General features: G+C 40.0%; 2 long non-coding RNA genes across 2 annotated transcripts; one reads left to right on the top strand and one right to left on the bottom strand.

Annotated features, from left to right (window-relative positions):
• Nucleotides 1–2212: 2212 nt before the first annotated feature.
• Nucleotides 2213–13611, top strand: LOC125922964 (uncharacterized). Its single transcript, XR_007457844.1, has 3 exons — nt 2213–2482; nt 3219–3356; nt 13457–13611. It is a non-coding gene; the product is annotated as an uncharacterized LOC125922964 (long non-coding RNA).
• Nucleotides 13612–13987: 376 nt separating this feature from the next.
• LOC125922963 (uncharacterized) lies at nt 13988–25337 on the bottom strand. The gene is made up of 3 exons (XR_007457843.1): nt 25027–25337; nt 24776–24867; nt 13988–14269 (listed from the first exon to the last, which is right to left on the bottom strand). It is a non-coding gene; the product is annotated as an uncharacterized LOC125922963 (long non-coding RNA).
• Between the last annotated feature and the right edge of the window lie 538 nt (nt 25338–25875).

Genomic DNA, 25875 nt, shown 5'->3' with positions numbered 1-25875 from the left:
TTGTCAGATGTATATATGAGTATTTTCTCCTAGTCTATGGTTTGTTTATTTTCTTAACAGTGTCTTCAAATGAGTAGAAGTTTTCAATTTGATGAAATTCAACTTCATCTGTTTTTCTTATATAATTAATGCTTTTTGGATTATCTCTAATAAATCTCTGCCTTCCAAATTTCGAAACATCTCTTACATTTCCTTCTAGAAGCTTTATGGTTCTAGATTTTACATTTAAGTTTATGACCCATCTTGAATTAATTTTTATGTAAAGCTTGAGGTACAGGTTGAGGTTCATTTTTCCCCCATATATTTATTATAGTTTTTCTAGTTCTGTTTGTTTAAAGGACTTTTCTTTCCTACTGAATTATCTTGAAACCTTTGTAGAAAAGTTCTGTATGTATGAGTCTATTTCCCAACTTTCTAATCTGCTCCATCAATTTATTTGTCTATACTTCTGATAATTCCACATTATCCTGATTAGTGTAGCTTTAAAATAGGTCTTAAAATCACCTTAAAAATTCACGGGTCCTCCAAATGTTTGTGGAATCATGTTGGATTCATAGTAGGGTCAATTTCTACAAAAAAAGTCTTAATGTTTTAACTGTGATTATATTTAATGTGTAGATTAATTTAGGGAGAATTGCTATCTTAACAATATTGTGTCAGTTGATCCACGAAAATTCTAAATCTCTCCATTTATTTAGATTTTTTTATCTCTTTCAGCAATGTTTATAGTTTTCAGTGTAGAGGTCTTGCATGTCTTCTTAAAAAATGTTTATTTATTTATTTATTTATTTATTTATTTTTGAGAGAGAGAGAGCAGGGGATGGGCAGAGAGAGGGGAAGAGAGACAGAGAGAAAGAGAGAGAGAAAAAAAAAATCCCCAGCACAGAGCTGCATCCCACAAACCATGTGATCATGACCTGAGCCGAAATCCAGAGTCAGATGCTTAACCGACTATGCCAGCCACACATCCCTTGTGCATCTTTTATTACATTTATTCTGAAATATTTTATGTATTTGTCGCTACGTTTAAAAATACTTTCTAAGTGTTTTCTGCAAGTACATACAAATAAAATTAACTTTTTGGTATATTGACCTTATATGCTATGACCTTTATAAATTCCTTACTAGTCCTCATAGTGTTTTATAGATTCTTTAGGAATTTCTACATTAATAATCACATTGAGAATAAGATGGCTTTACTTTTTTCTTTTCCGTTTTTGTTATTTAGTTTCTGTGTCTTCTTGGAGGGTTTCCTTCCCTTGGCACCACTGACAATTTGAGCCTGCCCTGTGCATTATAGAATGTTTAGCAGCATCTCTGGCCTTATCCACCAGATGCCAGTGGCACCTTCTCCCCACCCCCACCTCCCACCTCCCACCCCTCTGCCCTTTTGAATAACTTCCAGGCAGGGGGAGTAGTGAAGTCTTCAGGGGACAGAAGATGTGGGGCAGCTGGAAATGGAGGGCAGAAAGAAACAGCAGAAGCTTGGGAGACTGAAGAAGAGAGACACAGACGCAAATAGACAAGAGGAGAGTTCTAGAAACAACATTTGGTCAGTATGATGGGAGAAGAAGTGTTCAAGAACAGGGATTGCTGTCACAGGAGGAATGATGTCTCAGTTTCTGCAAGTCCAGAAATGCCAAAATTAAGAAGTTTAGATTTTCTTCTTTAGGTCAATGGCTTTTTTATCCTTTTATCCCTCTCTCCCTACTTCAATCCCTTCCTTTCTTTCTGTTATTTTTTTCAAATGTCAGCAGAGCCCTCAAGAAATCAAATTAAATCTTACACGGATGACTGGTATTGAAAATAGATGAAATCAGAGAATCATCAAAATATACGCTGCAGGGAGGAACCCTGGAACCTGCCACATGATCTTGCCATTGAGATGGCTCCTGGGGCTCCTCTGTGGCACCCCCAGTGTTCTTTGAAATACAGAGACAAACAGCGACTTTAGGAAATGAGGAGTCATTAATGGATTTTGAACTGAGAAGGCAAGCCTTTTCCTAGCTGTGAGCCTTAAGAAAGTTATTTAGCCTCTCTGGGGCTCATTTTCTTTTTTGTAACATGTAGATAATAATACCTTCTAGAGAGGTTATAACAATTAGAAACAAAGTACTTGGCAGAGTGCCTAGCGTGTAGGTGTTCAAATAAATGTAATTGCAAAGTTAATGATCATGACGATAATAATGGAAACAGAGAATGTCACCAGGCACGGAGTTCCAAATTCCCAAAGTCATTATAAGATCTATGTTTGTGATTGGATTCTTGGCTGACCCCAAAACCAAATTCAGAAGACTCTTAACACTCTGGAGCCACTGTAAGGACCTGCTGCTTGTGTGTATATGCTTCTGGCTGGCTCTGGGTATCTAGGGAACGTGGTTCTACCTGAGACTCTTTTGAGTCGGGAGATACACTGAGCTTGAGACTGACTCTGCAGTGGCTCTGGGTCCCCTGGCATGCCTCCACCTAGAAGGCCGCTCTGGTATGTACCTAGTATATCCACGGACAAAGCAAGGAACTACCCCCACTCCACACTGAGCACGGCACAACTCAGCATTCCCTACTCCAGACGGATCCCTGCTCCAACTGTGGAGCTTTGGGAAAGGCAACAAGTTACATTCTTACCCCTTACGACTGCCCATGTGTCATTTTATGGACAGAATACATTTTTTTTTTTAACGTTTTATTTTTGAGACAGGGAGAGACAGAGCATGAACAGGGGAGGGTCAGAGAGAGGGAGACACAGAATCTGAAACAGGCTCCAGGCTCTGAGCTGTCAGCACAGAGCCCGACATGGAGCTCGAACCCACGGACCTCGAGATCATGACCTGAGCCGAAGTCGGCCGCTTAACCGACTGAGCCACCCAGGCGCCCCTGGACAGAATACATTTGAATTCATCTTAGTTATGTGCACGTTATCTGTGGATATTCACCTTTTAGAATTCACTTACCATTTATTTATCACAAATATAACAAATTGATATTGAGTGCCCAGTGTGTGCCAAGCACTGGCTTAGGTACACGTTGAAAATACACTGACAGACGAGCCTGCAGAGTAAACATTATATAAATGCTAGTGATATGTAGATGTCATATATTTATCAAACACAACTATATATGTATATATATACACACATGTTTATATTTATATATAAACTCAAAAGAGATTTAATGGGGAAAGTCAAAGCCGACTTTCCGATGTGTTTGTGTCTTTCCAGGGTGACTTGTAAGGCACTACCAACGCCATCTGCTCCAGAGCAGAAAGACTACTTAATAGCCAAAAGCAGCTGCCAGCTTAGGCTTCAATGTACTCTCTCAGTTCCCTCCAGGATGACCTGATGTGACCACCCTTCTAGGTAAAAAGGATTCTATCTCCATTTGACAATAAATCCTTAACCTGAGGAAAGAGAAGTCATGTCAGGCTGGCTGACTTTAAGTCCCAGGAGGGCGAGGTTTTACAACTAACTTAGCTCTACCTGGAAAAGGCCATGTGTCAATCATTCAGAGGGGTAAATCCGGTTTGTCTGGTTTGGGGTCTGATTGTTTCAGTACCACGATGTGAGGAAGGATAATATTTCTGAAATATTAACGTGTTTCTTTTCCCTAATATTTTGAGATGCAGTAAAACTGGTGGCTAATCCCTAGGAAGGGGGTGTGGGCAGGTGTGAAGGAAGGGGTGAGCTGGGGAAGAAAGGGGAGTGAAATGCATTGGCATCAAGACCTTTTCTATTCTTTTTTTTTTTTTTTTTTTTTTTTTTTTTATCTTTGAGAGACAGAGTGCAAGTGGAGGAGGGGCAGAGGGAGACACAGAATCCGGGAAGCAGGCTCCAAGCTCTGAGCTATCAGCATGGATCCCCATGTGGAGCTCGAACCCACGAACTCTAAGCTCATGACCTGAACCAAAGTCAGACGCTTAACCAACTGAGCCACCCAGGCACCCCAAGACTTTTTCTGTTCTTAAATTTGAAATAAAAATTAGTTTTGCTATAGAAAAAACAAATTAAATCCCCTGCATAACCTGACATCGTGGGGTAAGAGCTCAAATAGCCTCAGAGACTTTTTGGGGGTTTAGCCAGCAATTAAAGTATCTCAGTGCTAATTGATATACAGTAGGCACCTTTGGCAAATTGCTTAATAATGGTAACAAGATCATTGTAAGAAATCTAGGAAATGCCAAAGTGCTTAAATAAAGTGAAAAAACCGTTTGTAACATTTGTACCCTTTTCCTTTCAGTATATTCTTTCTGCTTTTTAGAAAACATAATTGAAATTATACTGTATATAAAATTTATCTTACTTTCTTATCTGAGAACGTTGCTTAAAGAACATTTTCTGTCATTAAAAATATTTACATATTCTTTTAAATTAATTATGTTATATTGCAAAATTAACCCATGTTCATTGCAGAAAATTTAGAAAAAAAGAGGAAATAAATAGTCCTAACTCAAGAAAATCACTATTAACTTAGTTATTAATATAATCATATTAATATAGAGCCATAGGCAAGAGTTTTACCTATAAAAGCCTCATTTTCTTTATCTTTAAAATAGAGATAACAGTATCTTCCTTATAGGGCTGTTATAAGAAATTCCATATAAATGTAAAATGTTTCTCACAGTGCCTGACATATCATCAGCACATATTTATAATTTTATACTAATTAAAAAAATTTTTAATGTTTATTTATTTTTGAGAGACAGAGAGAGTGCGAGCAGGGGAGGGGCAGAGAGAGGGAGACACAGAATCCAAAGCAGGCTCCAGGCTCTGAGCTGTCAGCACAGGGCCCGACGTGGGGCTTGAACCCACAAACTGTGAGATCATGACCTGAGCCAAAGTTGGACACTTAACCAACTGAGCCACTCGGGTGCCTCTATGCTAATTTTAAACAAAATATTATCAACATTTATAAATTGTTCTACAACCTGCTTTGTGTTTTAACTGAATAATATATATCAGGATCATTTTTACATGTTAACAAACATAAACCTGCAATATAATTTGAATAACTACATGGTGTTTTTTCCCATGACTATGTATGAGACATTAGGTTGCAAACATGATTTAAAAAAAATTTTTTTTAACGTTTATTCATTTTTTGAGAGACAAAGAGAGACAGAGCATGAGCAGGGGAGGAGCAGAGAGAGAGGGAGACACAGAATCCAAAGCAGGCTCCAGACTGAGCTGTCAGCACAGAGCCCGACACGGGGCTTGAACTCACGGACTGTGAGATCATGACCTGAGCCGAAGTCCGATGCCCGATCGACTGAGCCACCCAGGTGCCCCCAAACATCATTTTTAATGTTTGCATAATATGCCATCATGTGTATGTGCTATATTGTATTTACACTATGTTGTGTGTTATGATCCAGCTACCTGGGGACAGTGAAACCATGTTAACGGTAATCAAATATATTTTTCTGACTCTTCCAACTTTTTTTGCTGGGCTTTAGGCCCTCTTCAAAGATGACTCGTGTCATTTCTAGGAGTCCCCAAGGGATTCATGTATTCATTCAATTAACAAACATTGAGCACACACCATGTTCCAGACATTGTGCCAAGGATGCGATAGTGAGAAGAAAGACACAGCTGCTGTTCTCTCGGTGTCTTCAATCTAAAATGGAAGACACCAGACCTTAATCAAATAATCACTTAGGGAATCAAATGCAAGCTACGTTCAGTGCTAAGAAGAACAAGTAGATTGCTATGGTAACAATGGCAGATGGATTTGACCTTGGCTGGGGCTCAGGGAAGGTCTCCGAGGCAGTTCCTGATTGAGATTAAGATCAGGAGGGTGGAGGAGTTCATGAGGTCTGGGTGAAGGGGTTCCAAAGAAAGTGAGGGTCATGTCCAGCAAAAGGAACAGCAAGGGCAAGAGCTCTGTGGAAGGAGGACACCTGGAGTGCTTGGAGAAACGTCTGGGGCTTGAGTGAACCCACGCTGGAAACAACACGTGCCATCTGTGGAGGCAGCATACCAGGCATGTCTTTTAAAACATGTTTTGTTTTTTGTTTTTTGTTTTTTACTTTCCAGGTACAGAGGGGCCAACTGATGAGGGGGCAATTGCCATTGAAAAGATAATTTATTATACCCACAGGTCCCAAGAGGAAGGGGCACATGAGGAAGCACCACGGTCAGTCAGAAGGCTGAGGGAATGTGGGAGACACATGGGCAAGAGCCTTTGTTGTGGTTTCTGTGAGAAGGAACGGGCAAGGCAACGTATGCAGTTTAGGATTGGCAAATCTGAATAATTTCAGCGGTCTCTGAGGCAAAGGGGCTGTCCCTAATTATCTGGTACCTGGTTCTGGGGGGTCACTGAGGTCAGGAAATAGTGGCCCTGAGTGTGAGAGCCCATAGAGGAGGTGGGTGGTAGTGTGGGCTCTGGATGGGTTGGTTTGCATATGAGAGTCACACCCACCGGCAGGTTGTTTGCTATCTCTAGAAATTGTCTAGCCCTGGGAAGGGATTCCTTCCAGATTCAGCAAGCCCCAAGATGTCAAAGGATCAAAAGTATAGAGTAAGAGACACGATTAATACAGTATATTGGAGGAACATCAGGGAGGAGAACAGTCAAAATAGAGTTAGCAAGAGGGACAGATGACGAGGAAGGATGATATTTCTCGATGTTTCTGAGAGACTTGAATGAAAACAGATCCTTGCAGTTTTTGTAGTCCTTTTCCCCTTTGGGCACAAGCGTACAGCTCATCGGAGGGCTAACCTGGATGACAGAAACATCTGCACTCAGAAGTGTCCCAGCAAGTGAGGTGTTCATCTTGGGTTAAGCCTGGGTGCTGGGTCTCTTCCTTGGGAATACATTTTTTCTTACGTTCGTTGGTCAAATAGGCCCTAGAGCAGTGATTCTCAACCAGGAGCTATTCTGTGGGATATAGGACATTTGGCAATGTCTGGAGACATTTCTGGTTGTCACAACTTGGTGGAGAGTGCCAATGGCATTTAGTGCGCTGAGGTCAGGGGTGGTGCCAAACACCTTAAAATGCATGGGACTGCCCCCCCCCCCCCATAACAGAGCATTATCTCCCTCAAAATGTCAGTAGTGCAAGACTGCCCTCAGTGTCTGTATCCTGGAAGTGACCAGGACCAGAGTTTAAGCTATGGCCCTTCACAACAGAATTTTTTCATTAATAATCACCCTGCAGTGGACATATTGTATTCATCATTTTTATAACTTTTTTTCAGTCTCAAGATGTATCTTCCCTGTTTCTTCCCTCTATGTCTGTTTCTGGAAAAGAAGTTCTGGGGAGCATATGTGGAAAAAAAATGACTTAATCTACTCTCTCATAGGACAGTGACAAAGACCTTTCGGTCACAGTCTCCTATTTGTCTACCTTTTGAGTGTCCCTATTGCTTAATGAGTTCAAGTCAACAAGTCTTTAATGACTGTCTGCCATATACTTAGCATGTGTCATTTTCCGGAAATCTAGCACAGTGCCTGATGCAATGCACATAAGGACTTGGCCCATGAGAGCATACATTATCTTATTTACTTCTCCCAATAACCATATTATGGAGGGATTAATATACCTCAGCTTATATATGAGTAAATAAAGGCTTGGAGAGTCGAATCATGCCTAGATGACATGGCTAGTATATAGTAGACTCTGGATTTGAACCCAAGCGCATGGTCTGACCCCCAAAGCCAGTGCCCCTCTTGTGGAACTCTGTGACTCCTTCCTGTTGATGAAAACTGGGGACCACAATTCTTTATCCCATTAAGAACTGTGCTGTGGTTGGCTCTTTTAATTTAGAAGATTCTGATAAGCTCATTCAGCTTCCTGTAAAAAAAGTAAGTACAGTCCTGGATGAAAGGAAAAATATTAACCAAGGGAATAAACAGGCCTCATAATGGCTTGACTCCCACTCTACCAGAAAGTCTGACTTTGAAAAACTCTGATTCCAACATAATTAGTACCTTAGTTGAGATCCTATTAAGTAACAGAGATCGGTAATGGATAATGGCAAAGTTAGGGGACATTTCCCAACATTATGCAAGTTTTATTCTACAGATTGCTTCCTGGGAAATTAAAGAGATTCTCATTGAGCCTGAGGTGAGCCTTGAATTTCACAGAAGATGGAAAGGCTCATCAGAGTAGGCCTATTCCTGCTCTTGATATAAATCACTTGTCCTCGGATGTCAGCCCCTTTCTTACCCCTCAGACTATCTCTTGTTTCTCCCATATTGTCAGCGTTTTGTTTTTTTTTTTTTTTAATATATCCTTCTGTATGGTTTTAATGGTTTTTTCCTATTATGCCCCTATTCCCTCTATAAAGTAAGACTTGAGTTAGCTAGTTAAATAATCTTTAGTAACTACATGGAACTATACCCTATGGTAGAGTTTTAAAAATAAGATGCATAAAGCAAGTGGCAGAAGAGTATAGAAGATGTGATTTCAACTGTGCTATAAAAAGGAAATATATTTTAATATGTACAAAATATGCTTATCAGAGAGAAGAGGGGCTGAAGAGGTCAGACAGTGGTAGGATGTAGGTGACATTTGCTTTTTAAAGGTTTTAAGAACTAGTCCACTTCCCAGGTAGAATTCTATAGGTGACAAGATGCCATTTTGAAGGATCATGCCTTATCTATAATTTAAGGCATCAAGTTCTTCATTTGTTTACTAAAGGTTATACTTTAATTGCAGATACTAGAGACTCCTGATAAAATACTTAAGTCTTTCACAAACTGCTTTACACACCAGGGATCCACACTCTGATTTCAGAATGGCTATACCTTCCACCAAAGAATGTAACGCATCTTCTTTGGGCTACCGTATTACACTTTTTAGGTCGATGCCCACTTAGTTGGCACATTTCTGTTGACCCCTAACAGTGCTGATTTTACTACTATCACTGGGCACAGACAGCTTTGTATGATCACCGTCCTGTCCCTACCCAACAAAAATGAGACAAGTCATTTAGCCACTGATCTCAGCTGACAGTAGAATCAGTAAATCTTTGCAATGGTGGGTTTGCCAAACACAGCTCTCTGGCACTACAAGTGTACTGACCAGTTTGAGAGAGAGTCTCCGGCTCACACCATTCACTCTGCACCCCTGACTATCTTTCCTCTTCTGGTCCAACTTTTTTTTTTTTTTTTTTCATGATCATATTGCAGTCTCTGCTGAAATTTAAGAAAGACTAAAAATCAGGGACACCTGTTGTAGTTGGAAATGACCATGTTGTCTGTGTTATAGTGGCCATTGAGCCTGACAGCTGCACAAATGCAGGGCCAGTCAGGGTCTCCTTCAGTAGAAGTGACTTCTCTGTTTGGAAAAAAAAAATGCCAATAGAAACTCAGAGCCTGGACTGTTGTTGTGGCTTTGCCTGTTTGCTTGTTCACTTGCTTGGTTTTACAGAAAGAATATTTTCTGGTTTGTCTCAAAGTGGGGAATCATAAAAATAATATGTATATATGCATTTACATATTTTATTTTATCTTAAAACACAGGTGCCTATTTTCCAGTGACTCATGTAGGGCCAAGGCTTGATTTGAGGGTGGACATGCTGTTTGGAGTCATAGAGTTGCCCCTTTTAAGGAAACCCCTTTCTGATGTACCATGCACCATTTCTAGAAATGTACCATTTCTAGGTTGGATTTCTTTAAAGTAGAATTAGAACTCCAAGCTCCTCGTGGAACAGTCTGAAAGTAGATTCCATTTAGATTTATACAATCTTTCCCCACAGAGTTTACTTACCCATACATAATTCCACAGCAATATTCTCAGTTAGTTGTTTTTACTAAGTCTTTCCAAAGCATTCTCCTTAGTATTTGTAGAAAAAAGGGCTCTCATTTCATTGTATTTCACTGGCTTATATAATACGTAATTAAAGGAATATAATCAGGGCACCTAGGTGGCTCAGTTGGTTAAGCATCGAGTTCTTGATTCCAGCTCAGGTCATGAGCTCAGGGCTTGTGAACTGGAGCCCCATGTTGGGCTCCATGCTAACAATGCAGAACTTGCTTGGGCTTTTCTCTCTCTCTCTCTCTCTCTCTCTCTCTCTCTCTCTCTTTCTCCCTCTTTCTCTCTGCCCCTCCCCCCACTCACACTCTCTCACTCTCAAAATAAATAAATAAACTTTAAAAAAAAGAACATCACCAACACATACAACTGGCATTGAGTGGTTTGGGGACAAAGTCCAACTGATCCTTGGACAATAGGCAGCACAGTTTGAGGGAGTGGAGCAGGGAGGTGACTGAGCAAGCAGCCAGAAGCAATGCCCAGCTACTACTGGAGCATCAGTCAATAAGTCTTCCTTAACTCTGGGAAAAGGTGGGTTCATGGGATACCTACTGTTCATTAGTCTCTTTTAGGGTCTTGCAATGCATTTTAAGCAGTGTTGATGGAGTCTTATGCAGAAGAATAGAATATCTGACAGGTATGGAAGTGTTCTTGGGGAATCACATTCATCCCCTCTCTGCCCCTTTTATTCCCCTGAGGTGGCCCTTGAGAAACATCTGGAACACCTAGGGCTGTGTGAAGCACAATATGCAAACCTTGGACAGAGTCCAATTCTTTCACAATGAAATAATAAACTGAAATCTAAAGATATTGTGGCCAGAATTCAGTTTTCCTGGTTCCCGAGCTTACACTTTTTCTGCTATGTTTTCTGACTTTTATTTCCCATGTGACTTGAGGCTGCCCCTCCTCAGGCTTTTCTGCCATCTGATTATCTCTGTGCGGCAGCCCAGAGGCCAGGAAGGAACAGAGTGGAATGGGCTCAGCATGGCTCTTTCTTTTTGTATAGCTCTCTGAACTTCTTGCCACTAGCATCGAATCCCTATGAATCAGTGTGTGGTGGGAGAGGCATGACTTTCTTGCTGACCTTTCCACCAAGACTGTTACTTTCAAACACTTTGTGGGCTGCAGAAGCGTTTTTATTGCTCAATATGTGGTCCCACTTTCACCTCCAAATTGCTCCCAGGGGAGGTAACATCTAAGTGGGGCTTGCTCAGGAGAAGGGGGAGAGGAGTGGACGGGCAGTCTAGGCAAAGCAAACATCAAACACAAAGACCTTGACTTGATATGAACCAGTACATTGTTTCAAAAGCAGAAGGTGAGAGCAGGGGTCAAAATCACGAAGGGTCCTATATCCACGCTAAGAAGTGTGGATTTTGTCCTGAAGGCACTAGAAAGTTATTAAAGGATTACAAGCAGAGGGATGACATGGCCAGGCTTGTGATTTAGATGGATCACCCTGTCAACGCAAGAAAATGGATGGTGGTTGTAGGAGGGACTAAAAGCAAAGAGGCCAGATAGGAGATGGATGGCTAGAGTAACTCAGGAGAAAGATGATACAGCCCTGAACTAAGGTTTTAACAACATGGATAGAGGGGAGGAGGCAGATTCCAAGAGAACACTTTCTGATGCTGACTAGAAAGTTGGATTAAAGTGGCTAAAACAATTTTCAGGAGCATGAAAGAGAGTATGGATGTGATCAAGCTTCAGATTCAATTGCGAGGAATATTTCAGAGCTTCTAGTCTTCCTATCAGGGCTTCCATGTATGGCTGGACGTATTGTACACTACTGTGCACTACGGAAGGTGCTACTGACACAATGCAGTGTCCTCAGACTGCAGCCCCTTCAAGTTGTGCAATGCTACCATATTGCTTCCTATGGTTGTGCAAACAAAAATTTCCAGAGAAAGTCTATGTAGCTTCCTGACAAATGTCATGTGAGGTATCGAAGCCCAACTAAATAGAAGAGGTAAGGTAAGGCAAGATTACCACCAGTAGCTTTTAGGGTCTAATGAAACACTGAAACAGTCCTTGCTCCACACAGGTGCTGGGAAAAAAGCGGAGTTCAGATGGCTGCAGGCTCTCAGGCAGTTGGGGAGGGACACAGGAGGTGGTACAAAGCACTTGGCATCAGAACAGCCTGAGACAGAACTTCCACCAACGTGGTACAAGTCTGAAACATAGAAAACAGCCCCACCAAGGACATCCTACCATGGTGCCCAATTCAGGGGTTCAGGGTAACTTGGAAGAGTCTTTACAGTGGCAAGCCCCTCAGCAGGATCTGCACCCACACAACAAGAGGCATTTTCTTTCCATTCTGTATTTGGAAAAGGTTGTGGTTTGTGCCCCTCCCTTTGCTCCACGTTAGCCAGTAAGGATGGTAATTCTTCTAGAAGCAGATGCTTTGTTTGTTCACAGTTCATGGTGTGTATGAAATAGATGAAGAAGTAAATGAGTATGTGCAACTGTCCTTCAGTTTACACAAATTAATATATTTCTAAGAAGTTGTGGGTGTACTGCATCCAAACCAAATTTCAACACAGGTTGGAAGTCTCTAACAGATGAAAATTGGAAGTGAAAGTGCCGCGTGCTGTGCAGATCATATGGTCAGTGCCTACCAGTACCTGCCTCATAGCGGAGGCTCCATGAGCGCTCACTGAACTCACAAATAAATGGGTTATGTTAACTAAGCACTTCCGCACAAATTATCTCATTTGATCCCAACAAGTCTGTGAAGTAAGTGTTGTTATCTTTGTTTCACAGAAGAGAAAACAGAAGCTCTGGAAGTTTCACTGATTTACGTGCTCAAGGTCACACAGCTACAAAATGCTGTAGCTGGGACATTAATTGAGATCTTCTGATTCTTTCCACCGCTCAACAGCTGTTTGTAAAAGCTTTGGTCTGCACAATTCTGATTTAAAGGAACCTACTGAGTAATCCTCTGGTAAAGAAGAAAACCGTGCCTGATGCACATTTTGTAAGCCATTTTTTGGTATTATTTTGGATTTTCTCAGAGTGGGGCTTTCATCTTGTAAATGCATAAATGCCTAGTTTACACTCATTTTGAAGACTGAGTAACTGTAGCACATAAAGAACACACAAATGGCTGGTAACCACAAAAGGGGAAAAAGGAAAAAAAGCAATATGAAAAAAAAAAAAAAGATTTCTTCCCTTCTTTTGACCTATTAGAATCCACTTCTCTTGTAATGTAGAACATTACGTAATGTTTTATTTCTTGTCTCTGGTTCAAGGCTGAGATATTTGCTTTCTAAAACTGAGACCCTAATTTGTTGGGTTGATTTGATAAACTAATGATGTAGAAATTGGTTCCGAGGAGGAATGAAAACATTCTCCCCCTCCCCCCCACCAAATCACAGGTGCTGAAAGCCATAGATGAAGGAAGTTGCAAGCTTCCTTCTATGTAAAAATGGAAGCAGTTAAGCCTCCTAGGGCAGGAAGCTGGTCTCAGAAAGTGTTACCTCTCACGCATACCACAGCAAGTGGGCTTTGCCCATGTGTGGTTATTCAGATTCCCACGCCTCTCCCACCTGCTAGGGGCCTGGGGGGCCCAAGGTGGCTGAAAACTTCACATCCTCTGGTGGTGACCCCCAAGCCTCCCGCTGGAGACAGTGTTCTTGTTCCCTGTCCCCAACTGCTGTTGACCATTGCGTGCTTGGTGAGCTTTCTCTCCTGATCTTTTTTTAGGTAAGCGTGAACAGAAGCCCAAGGATCAGGTGCTGGCTGCAGAACAAAGATGTTTACTTTCCACCAGGATCAAAGGTGAACATAAACCAAAAATAAGTACAGCACCTTTACCATCAGAGTCTTTCAGACAATAAAGCAGAACATATTTTGAGAATTATATCAGCAGACACTGCTCAGGAGAATTTGTCTAAAGCAATGATTATCTTAATTTGATCTACCCCATCCTTATTTGACTAGCGGAAGTGTCATTTCACGGATGAAGGACAGCAGACCTCAGCAGCCTGGCTGAAGGTCGTGTTTTTAAGAATTTCAGAGACCTCCACCTTGTTTGTGGTTAAACTTTATTCATTCAGCTTTCCCTGACTCAGTGCTTCCTCCAATTAATTTGTGCTGAGCAGAAACATTGAATATCAAATTGAAAACGAAAAGAAAATTTGCTGAGTATTTTAGTTGATAAAAGAGAGTCGAGAAAGATCTGAATACATACATGCATGCATAAAATTTTGATGGAGGTGGTGGTGTATTTTCCAGCAAGCAAACTGCAAATTCACAATGGTGTTTATTGAAGTGCACTATATTTAGCAAAGGCAGGTCTGATGGAGCTTGGCTTTGAGAGAGCTGTTTGATCCTTCCTTTCATCACTGCGTGGTGGGGAGGACCTTGGCAAGGCCTGGGTAGAGAGAAATCACCACCAGGGCTTCCACTGCACGAACCTCCGCTCTTGGGACCAAACATAGCCCTGCTGCTTCAGGAAGGTTTGCATAAAAGGGATTGGTTTTCATTTGATTCTGCAAGTGAACTCCCTGGGAGAGCCTGGCAGAAAGGAAGAGAATAAGAAAGAAAAAAGATTCTTAAGCAGTTCTGGCCAGCTTCCAAATGCTTCAAGCTGACAGCACAAGTGGTTTAATCTGCTTCTTTAGAGCTGAAGACTTGCTTAACTTTCAAGGCCACAAACCAGGGACTTAATGAGCGATCGCTTGAAATTCTGAATTTTTTTTTTTTTTTGGTAAAAAACAAAACCAAAACCAAAAACCAAGATATTATGCTTGAGCTATACTGCATTAATTTTTTAATCATAGAAATGTTGGTCCATCTCCTTTACTTAAAAGACATTTTAAAAATTGTAAAAATTCATGACTTCTCTGAGAAAGAATCATGTTGCATCTGTTGCTACCATATGATTACATTAGAACTGTTGAAGACAAAAAGATAACCCTCTTCAAAATGAAATTAATTGAGTTGGATCTAAAATAATTGTTATTTATTTGCTGACCATTTACCATGGGTGGGCATTAATCTTGGTTTGTTACAAAGATAAAAAGCAATGAAACATATTCACTGTTCTCAGGGCCTCACAATTGAACAGGGAAAGCACAAATTTATGGCTAAGTGGAAGATACCTATTCTAATTTTCATACAATGCAATGAACATTACATAAAAGGTATGGGCAAGACACTGTGGAAACAAGAAAAGGTAGCAATGAATTCAGCTGAGTGGGGCAGAAGTCTGTTTTGGTTTCACATGGATATTCACATTGAAGCTGGGCTTTAAAGAGATACTAGCTAACAAGACCTAGGAGTAACGCCAGGACCAAATGGGGACATATTGTATAGCACTTGCTAACAGTGAGGCCAACTCTATTCAGGTAAGGAGACTGGGCCAGAAACGGGATTACTCAACAGCCACCACCTATCCAAGCTGCAACAGATCCTATCTGAGCTGGAATGCTAGGCTACTACCTGGTCTTTTTGCTTTATCTCTCATCCTTCTATAGAAGTCTTTTCTCCGCAGTGCGTCAAGACTCACCCCCTTACTATCTAAATCGTGGATTTCTTTTTTTAATTATGTATTTTTATTTTTTAATTTACATCCAAGTTAGCATATAGTGCAATAATGATTTCAGGAGTAGAATCCTGTGATTCACCCCCTACATATAACTCCCAGTGTTCATCCCAACAAGTGTCTTCCTCAATGACCCTTGCCCATTAGCCCATCTCCCCACCCATAACCCCTCTGGCAGCCCTCAGTTTGTTCTCTGTGTTTAAGAGTCTCTTATGTTTTGTCCTCTGTCCTATTTTTATATTATTTTTGCTTCCCTTTCCTTATATTCATCTATTGTGTATCTTAAATTCCACATATGAGTGAAGTCATATGATGTTTGTCTTTCTCTGACTAATTTCACTTAGACTAATACCCTCTAGTTCCAACTATGTTGTTGCAAATCACAAGATTTCATTCTTTTTGATTGCTTAGTAATACTCCACTGTATATGTATACCACATCCCCTTTACCCATTCATCTGTCAATGGACATTTGGGCTCTTTCCATACTTTGGCTATTGTTGATAGTGCTGCTATAAACATGGGGGTGCATGTGCCCCTTTGAAACAGCATACCTGTATCCTTTGGATAAATATCTAGTAGTGCAATTGTTGGGTCTTCAGTTTTTCTATTTTTAATTTTTTGAGGAACCTCCATACAATCTTCCAGGGTGGCTGCACCAGTTGCATTCCTACCAGCAGTACAAAAGAGTTCTCCTTTCTCTGCATCATTGCCAACATCTGTTGTTGCCTGACTTGTTAATTTTAGCCATTCTGGCAGGTGTAAGGTGGTATCGCATTGTGGTTTTGATTTGTACTTCCCTAATGATGAGTGATGTTGAGCATTTTTTCATGTGCCTGTTATAGCCATCTGGATGTCTTCCTTTGAACAGTGTCTATTCATGTCTTTTGCCCATTTCTTCACTGGATTGTGTTGAATTTGACAAATTGTTTATAGATTTTGGGCACTAACCCTTAATCTGATGTGTCATTTGCAAATATCTTCTCCCATTCCATTGGTTGATTTTTAATTTTGCTGATTGTTTCCTTCGCTGTGCAGAAGCTTTTTATCTTGACAAGATCCTAATAGTTCATTTTTGCTTTTGTTTCCCTTGCCTCCGGAGACGTGTTGAGTAAGAAGTTGCTGTGGGCAAGATCAAAGAGGTTTTTGCCTGCTTTCTCCTCAAGGATTTTGATGGCATCTTGTCTTACTTTTAGGTCTTTTATCCATTTTTGAGTTTATTTTTATGTATGCTGTAAGAAAGTGGTCCAGGTATATTCTTCTGCATGTCGCTGTCCAGTTTTCCCACACCATTTGCTGAAGAGGCTGTCATTATTCCACGGGATATTCTTTCGTGCTTTGTCAAAGATTAGTTGGCCATACATTTGTGGGTCCATTTCTGGGTTCTCTTCTCTGTTCCATTGATCTGAGAGTCTGTTTTTGTGCCAGTACCATACTGTCTTGACGATTACAACTTTCTAATACATCTTAAAGTCCAGGATTGTGATGCCTCCAGCTTTGGTTTTCTTTTTCAGGATTGCTTTGGCTATTCAGGGTCTTTTCTGTTTCCATACAAATTTTAGGATTGTTTGTTCTAGTTCCGTGAAGAATGCTGGTGTTATTTTGATAGGGATTGCATTAAATATGTAGATTGCTGTGGGTAGTATCAACATTTTAACAATATTTGTTTTTCCAATCCAGGAGCATGGAATGTTTTTCCATTTTTTTTTATAGCTTCTTCATTTTCTTTCATAAGCTTTCTATAGTTTTCAGTATATAGATTTTTCACCTCTTTGGTTAGGTTTATTCCTAGGTATTTTATGGTTTTATGCAACTGTAAATGAGATCAATTCTTTGATTTTTCTTTCTATTGCTTCATTACTGGTGTATAGAAATGCAACCAATTTCTGTGCATTGATTTTATATCCTGTTACTTTGCTGAATTCCTGGATCAGTTCTAGCATTTTTTGGTCAAATCTTTTGGGTTTTTCATATGGAATATCATGTCGTCTGTGAAGAGTGAAAGTTTGATTTCCTCCTTGCCGATTTGGATGCCTTTTATTCCTTTGTGTTTTCAGATTGTTGAAGCTAAGGCTTTCAATACTATGTTGAATAACAGTGATGAGAGTAGACATTCTGTCGTATTCCTGACCTTAGGGGGAAAGGTCTCGGTTTTTCCCCATTGAAGATATTAGCCGTGGGTCTCTTGTATATGGCTTTTATAACTTGAGGTATGATCCTTCTATCCCTACTTTTTTGAGGGTTTTTATCAAAAAAAGATTGCTGTATTTTGTCAAATGCTTTCTCTGCATCTATTCAGAGGATCATGTGGTTCTTGTCCTTTCTTTTATTAATGTGATATATCACATTGATTTGCAGATATTGAACCAGACTTGCATCCCAGGTATAAATTCCACTTGATTGGAGTGAATAATTCTTCTAATGCCTTGTTGGATCCAGTTAGCTAGTATCTTGTTGAGAATTTTTGCATCCATGTTCATTAGGGATATTGGTCTGTAGTTTTCCTTTATAGTGGGGTCTTTGTCTGGTTTTGGAATCAAGGTCATCCTGGCCTCATATAATGAGTTTGGAAGAGTCCTCCCATGTCTCGTTTTTTGCAACAGCTTCAAAAGAATAGGTATTAACTTCTCTCTAAATGTTTTGTAGAATTCCTCTGGAAAGCCATCTGGCCCTGGGCTCTTGTTTTTTGGGAAGTTTTGTAGTTTATATGTTTCTAGGAATCTAGCCATTTCTTCCAGATTGCCCAATTTATTGGCATATAGTTGCTCATAATATTCTCTTATTATTGTTTGTATTTCTGCAGTATTGGTTGTGTTCTCTCCTCTTTCATTCTTGACTTTATTTATTTGGGTCTTTTCTTTTTTCTTTTTGGTCATACTGGTTAGGGGTTCATCAATTTTGTTCATTCTTTCAAAGAACCAGATCCTGGTTTCATTGATCTATTCTACTGTGTTTTTTTGTTTGTTTGTTTTTGATAGCATTGGTTTCTGTTCTAATCTTTATTATTTCCCATTTTCTGCTGGTTTGGGGTTTTATTTGCTATTCTTTTTCCAGCTCTTTAAGGTGTAAGGTTAGTTTTGTATCTAAGATCTTTCTTCCCTCTTTAGGAAGGTCTGGATTGCTATATACTTCCCTCTTATGACCACCTTTGTTGTCTCCCAGAGGTTTTGGACTGTGGTGTTATCATTTTCATTGGCTTCCATGTACTTTTAAATTTCCTCTTTAGTTAAAGAGGAACTTAAAACCATTCATTCTTTAGTAAGATGTTCTTTAGTCTTCAAGTATTTTTTGTCTTTCCAAATTTTTTCTTGTGGTTGATTTGGAGTTTGTGGTCTGAAAATATGCACAGTATGATCTCAATCTTTTTATACTTGTTGAGGGCTGATTTGTGTCCCATTATGTGATCTATTCTGGAGAATGTTCCATGTGAACTTGAGAATAATGTGTATTCCACTGCTTTAGGATGAAATGTTCTGAATATATCTGTTAAGTCCATCTGGTCCAGTGTGTCATTCAAAGCCATTGTTTCCTTGTTGATTTTATGCTTAGATCATCTGTCCACTGCTGTAAGTAGGGTGTTGAAGTCCCCTATTATTATGGCATAATTGTCAATGAGTTTCTTTATGTTTGTGATTAATTGATTTCTATATTTGGGTTGTTCTACATTGGGGGCATAAATATTTACAATTGTTTGATCTTCTGGGTGGATAGACCCCTTAATTATGATATAATGCCCTTATTCATCTCTTGTTACAGTCTTTATTTTAAAATCTAGATTGTCTGATAAAAGTATGGCTACTCTAGTGTTCTTTTTGCAACCATTAGATGGTTCTCCATCCCCTTACTTTCAATCTGAAGGTGTCTTTAGGTATAAAATGGGTTTATTGTAAACAGCATTAGATGTATCTTGTTTTCTTATCCATTCTGTTACGCTATGTCTTTTGATTGGAGCATTTAGTCCATTGACATTTAGAGTCAGTACTGAAAGATATGACCTTATTACCATTGTGTTGCCTGTGGAGTTGGAGTTTCTGGTGGTATTCTCTGGTCCTTTCTAGTCTTTGTTGCTTTTGGTCGTTTTTGTTTTGTTTCATCTTTTCTCCCCTCAGAGAGACTCCCTTAAAATTTCTTGCAGGGCTTGTTTAGTGGTTATGAACCCCTTTAGTTTTTGTTTGTCTGGGAAACTCTTTATCTCTCCTTCTATTTTGAATGACAGCCTTGCTGGATAAAGAATTCTTGGCTGTTTGTGTATTTCTTTAACACACATTTATAAGCACCTACTTCATAGCAGGCCCTCTGCTAGATACTTGGAATATGTGAGTCAACAAAACAGGCATAAACTTTGCCCTTGTTGGGCTTATTTTCTAGTAGTAGAGACAGTCACACATGAAAACATAATCAGTGAGGATAAAAAAGTAAATTTTATAATATATTAGAAAGTAATTTTAAAAAGGGGGTCACCTAGGTGGCTCAGTTGGTTAAGCATCTGACTTTGGCTCAGGTCATGATCTTGCAGTTCATGAGTTCAAGCCCTGCATTGAGCTCTGTGCTGATAGATCAGAACCTGGAGCCTGCTTCAGATTATGTCTCCCTATCTCCCTCTCTCTCTGCCTGCCCCCCCCCCCAGTGAAAAGGCCATCGTGGCTGGACCAGTGAGCAAGGGGGAGAGAAACAAGGGTGACATCAGAGAAGTGAGGGGGGTGGTCATCTCATGAAGGGTCTTTTGGTTATTATAAGGAATTTGGCTTTCACTCTGTGGGAAATGGGTTTGAAGCAAGAGGATGACATGCTCTGACTCATACTTCAAAGAGGAACAATCTGGCTACCCTTTTGGAGTTAAGCTGAGGGGACATAGGTTGAAACAGGATGAATGCTTGGGATACAACTTTAGTGATCTGGGAGAGAGAAGCTGGAGGCTGAGAGAAGGGAAATAAGTGGAGGAAGTGGGGAAAAGAAGGAGGACTCTGAATATATTTTGAAAGCATAGCCAATAGGATTTGCTGATGGATTGCCCATGAGGGGAGACAAGGAGTGGGTTCAAAGGTGACACCCAGGAGTTTGACTGCAACATCTGGAAGGATGGAGTTTCCATCGGATGAAATGGGAACAACTACAAGTAAAAGAGATTTGGGGGATAAGATAAAGAGTTCAGTTTGGGACATATGAAGTTTGAGGTGTTCGTTAAACACCCAAGCAGAGACCCGAATCTGGGTTCATGAGAGAGGTTAGGTTAGAGATATTCATTTGGGATTCATTCCTATGTAAATTATACTGAAAGTACTGAATTTTACTGGGTGAAATCACAAAGTGAATGTGTATACATGGAGAAAAAAAAAAAGACTAAAAGACTGTGTTTTGAGAAACAAGGAACAAACATGAAAAACAGAAGGAGCAATCAATGAGGTAGGAGGAACTCCAAGAAATGTAGTTTCCTGGAAGCCAAATGAAGAAACTTATAATCAAGGAAGAAGGAATGGTCAACCGTGTCCAATGATGCTGAAAAAAGTGGAGAGCTGACCTTTGTATTAATGTAAACCATTGTTCAATCCAAGGACTCGTCTGTATCTCTTACAAGAGCAGTTTTGATGGAGTGCTGAGTGTAAAGTGTGATTGGAGTAAATCATTCCCAGTGTCTGTTTCAGAGCCATGTTCCCCAGCCTATTTCTGTCTGCCCTGCTTCTTACCCTCTGTCTGTTTACCTTGCTGTTTCCTCATTTCTGGCTTTATATCAGGTTTGGATTTGGTGCTTAGCCTCTTTTCCATTGTTATAATTTGATTCCTTTAGGTAATGACTGTATCCCAGCCACATTGCCTCCAGATGCCTCACGTATAAATCCTTCCTAGCTCTGTCGGACCCAGACCCTTTTTACTCTGGCATTACTCTCATGGTTTATTGCTACAGCATTTGTCCTGGCTTTAGGTTCAAGGGGAGCAGATACAAGTGTCAAAGAGCTTACTGCAGATTGGGATGTTGGCAAAGCGCATGTGCATGCGTGTGCTTCAGTGGCGGAGGGGCAGAAAGAGAGGGAGAATAATAATCCCAAGCAGGCTCTGGGCTGTCAGCAGGAGGTCCTACAAGGGGTGTGAGCCCACGAATCAAACATGAGATCATGACCTGAGCCGAAATCAGTTGGATGCTTAAGCAACCAAGCCACCCAGGCACCCCCAACCCCCTGACTATACTTCTTCCCTGCAACTCAATCTGTTTCATTTTTCCCAAGGCCTAGATGTAACAGTTGGTGCTACTTCTGCGAGGCTAGGACTCTTTGTGTTTTGAGCTGGCCACAAGGCCTAGTTTCTCTTAGTGGCCATGTTGCTTCCGTGGAGAGTTCTACTTACCTGGTAGTCTGTCTTCCTCTGAATTCCTTCAAAGCTACTTTGGAACTTTCTCTTTCAAACATCATCCAAAGGTATAGGAAGTTCCACTAAGTTCTTGTCACAAAGAGCAGCTTTAATATTCATCTTATTTGCATTACTATCTGACAGACTATGCTGAATGCTAGAGACATACAGATGAAAGAAGACCAGGAGGATTCCTAATAAATATTTGTCATCTAAGAAACATGATAAGGAGTATTATTCAGGGCTTATATTGGCCCTTACATTTGTTATGGCTCCATTCAGTACCAAAATGGGCCATGATGACGATGGTGGTAGTGATAGATGCCAGGATCTAAATTTCCTTGACAAATAGAGGAATGATAAGAATGGAAGTTTGTTGAATAATGTCTATTAAAAGATACTATCCAGAGAGAAAATTTAAATTAATTCTCTATGTCCATGTTCTTTAGTCCAAATATTTTATGATAGCTTCGTGAAAATAAACACAATAATACCTCAGAATGGCCACAGTGATTAGGTTAGGCATCCTAGTAAAAACTGTGTGTAGGGGTGCCTGGGGGGCTTAGTCAGGTAAGCATTTGACTCTTGATTTCAGCTCATGTCATGATCTCTCAGTTTGTGGGTTTGAGCCTCAAGTTGGGCTTTGTGCTAACAGTGTGGAACTTGCTTGGAATTCACCCTCTATCCTCTCTCTGCCCCTCCCCCACTTACTCTGCTCTCTTTCTCTCAAAATAAATAAACAGACTTAAAAAAAAAACCTGTGTATAAAATTCACCATTTACTTAAGTTGACAATGATGAAAAATTTTGCAAGATGTCTATGGTAGTCAGCGTCCAATATTGCCCCTGATGATCTTTTCCTTCTAGTATTTATTCACACTCTTGTGTCATCCCCTCCTACACTGTGATCAATAGAAGTGATAGTATGTACTTCCAAAACTATATCATATAAGGCTTCCTGGCTTCTGTCTTGTTCTCTTTCTTGGATCACTTGTTCTGGGAGAACCAGATGCCATGTTATGAAGACACTCAAGCAGCCCTATGGAAAGACCCACACAGTTAGGAATTAAGGCCTCCTAACAACTGCCAGTAAGGAACTAAATTCTTTTGCCAATGTGTGGGTAAGCCATCTTGGAAATGGATTCTTCAGCCCCAGCTAAGTCTTTCCATATCTCCAGCCCCCTCCAACATCTTTACTGCAACTTCATGAGAGATCTTGAGCCAGAACTCTTCAGCTAAGGAGCTTCCAAATTCCTGACCCACAGAGATTGTGTGAGATCATAAACATGTGTTGTTTTAAACTGCTAAGTTTTGGCATAATATGTTACTCAACAATTAATAATAAACACAGAGTCACATGGAACTTTTTGTAGGTGCTATCCACCACTCGAGCCCTAGCGTGCTAATAAAATCATCAACTTAGTTTGTCTCATCTCTTTATGTTCAATTTAACTTCCATTTAAAAATGTTTTCAGCGTTCTGGCATTTTATCCCTTAACTTTGATATTTACAAGATTTTAGAAATAGAGCTTAGTGATTCAGCAGTTGGGCTTTCGAGTTAACAGACTTTAGTTAAATCACTGTCCTGACACTGCTCACTAGCAGTATGACCTTAGAAAAGATATGCCTCAGGTTCCTTCTCAGCATCATGATTATAGTAGGAATTTAACCCAAAAAGATTGCTATAGGGATTATTTATATATGTAAAACTGAACACGTTGCTGGCTCTTAAAATCTACTCATTAAATGGTACCAATAATGATGACGGTAATAATGATGGTGTGATGCTGAAGATGATGGCAAAGGTAAAAATCTTGGCGTTTTGGGTGCCTGGGTGGCTCAGTCAGTTAAGCAGCCAACTCTTGGTTTCGGCTCAGGTCGTGATCTCACGGTTCGTGAGTTTGAGTCCTACTTGGGATTCTCTCTGTTCTTCCCCTGCTTTTGTTCTCTCTCAAAATAAATATATAAACTTAAAAAAAAAATCTCTGTATTTTCAGCTTGCAGGTGAACTCCTTATGAGGTGAAAGATAGACCTTTTGCATTTCTATATTATAATGGTCTCAGCTCTTACCCTGTGTTTCTTCTTGTATATGTGTAATTTCATCTATAGTAATCACAATTTAATTTTGCAACATATCTATTTCTCTGTCTTCTTTGCTCCTTTTTCTATAGCCCACAATAAAGCAGGCATTTTGCAGGTGTTCTCATGATAGAAACATACTACTGAGTTAATTAAGGTACAATTTTAGCAATAAATCCAATTTGGCTTTGATAATTCTTTTTGCAGATAGGTGACCTATTATTAATAGATATTGAAAATGCATAAATTGTTCGACTATTCATCTTTTTATGGAGATGTAGAACAATAGCTTTGGTCACATATCTGAAAACTTTGTGGGCTTAGTTAAATCTCCCCAGTAGGGTTAATTTAAAAAGCTACATAGAGTTTGCATTCTTTAAAGGAAAAGAATGCTCTCCCTCTCCCTCTCCTCTCTCTCTCTCTCTCTCCCTCTCTCTCAAAAGGTGATTTTGGTTTTCCTTTCTCTGTGGAAATTGAAGAATGAGAGGAGAAGACCTATTGTAAGATAGACCTACTGATAGTGACATGTGTCTGTTGTCTTGGTGCATCTCCTGTTCTCCATTTTATTGGCCTTACAGTCAACAGGTTGAACCAAATGACCTACATATTTATTTTCCCTGCAGATTTCTACTCATCCTCCAACAGGGAAGTCACAAGCCCACTCCTTTTCCCCCTGAGGCTATCAAAGATGAAAGGCTTGGCCGAATCTTTGTTTCTAAAAGAATATCTAGTATTAAAGGTGATCTCTGCTTGCCTTTTATATATATCTTTGAAGTATCTTGGGTTAGTAAGTTATGAAAACTTCATGAGATGGTTCCAAAAAGATCTGAACTCATTCCCAGGATGCCTGTGGTCATCAGCCAACAATAGAAGCAACAACAACACCAGTGGAGGACTCTCTGTAGGCTAGACAATGTTTTAAGCACTTCACAGGTTTAACCCTTTAACCCTTCACAGGTTTAACCCTCCTTTAACCCTTAACCCTTACCCTGACCCTATTAGCTATTGTTACCACAGTTCCAGAGTTTCCTGGTGTGTCATACATTCTCTACTCACCAGACACAGGAGAGAACATTCATAGTCTCTCCACGGAGTCCTCAGCATGGTCTTCTTTGTTCCACCAGCTGTCCAAGCTGAACTTTGCAACTCTGCAAAGTGAGAACTGAGTAAGACACACCCATCCATAGCAAAAGTGTGACTGTGTGGTCTAGAAGTCCATTCTGAGAGGCATAACACTTCGCTTACAAGTTATGAACTCCAGTACTCCCTACCCTTCACTGCCCCCGCACATACAAATACATACATACACGAAGCATTCACTGCTTCAAATAGTTTACATTCAGCTGCTTCAAATAGTTTACATTTGCTTGCGTGCTACAATATCAGAAAGGGAGCATATTTTAAATTTCATGGCTTTTAAAAATTTGAGTACTACACCAAAAGTCAACCAGGTGGGTGAGACATTTCATAGAAGAAAGGCAACAAATAATAGGAATTTCAAAAGACCAGGGCTCTGGCTGGGAAAGAAAAAACTGCCAGTCTTTTAGATAATCAGATGAGTCGGTGGTGCCCAGATAGAGGTTTCCTGTGATTTGATTTTTGTAATTAAGGTTGTTGGTATCCATTAAGCTTTTTCCATGGAAACAGTATCCAAGATACACAACTGGTTCCAAATGGACTTGTTTTGAGCACAACAGGAAGGAAGGCTTCAGGTTAGAACTCAGAGACCTAAAAGTTTCTCTAATGTCTGAAGTTGAGTGCGATCTTGAATTCAAGTGCATTTGATTTATATAAATTCAACCACTCTGTGGGGGTGGGAAGCTAGGAAATAGCATGTTATCAAATGTTATTTTATATTTATTATATATAGAATAAACATGTGCACTTATATATTACATATTGTACATAATTATGCAGATTCACATATTATATTTTATAGGTTGTATACTCAAAACCTTGAAATCAAACTTTATGAACAACTTAAGGGAGTTCCAAGCGTAATTTTGACCCCACTTTCTTTTACCTTGAGCACAGTCTCAGAAGCCCAAGCTGCCTGTGACTCCTCTGTGAATTAAATGACCCTTCAGACAGAAAGAAAGCCCATGGGATGGATGTCCCAAGAACTAATCCAAATCTGATTGTTGCTAAGGTGGGGC

The sequence above is a fragment of the Panthera uncia genome, chromosome B1 (assembly GCF_023721935.1).
Source record: "Panthera uncia isolate 11264 chromosome B1, Puncia_PCG_1.0, whole genome shotgun sequence".
Classification (NCBI taxonomy): domain Eukaryota; kingdom Metazoa; phylum Chordata; class Mammalia; order Carnivora; family Felidae; genus Panthera; species Panthera uncia.
The sequence above is the reverse complement of the archived record's forward strand: the minus strand, read 5'-3'. Positions and strand labels throughout refer to the sequence as shown.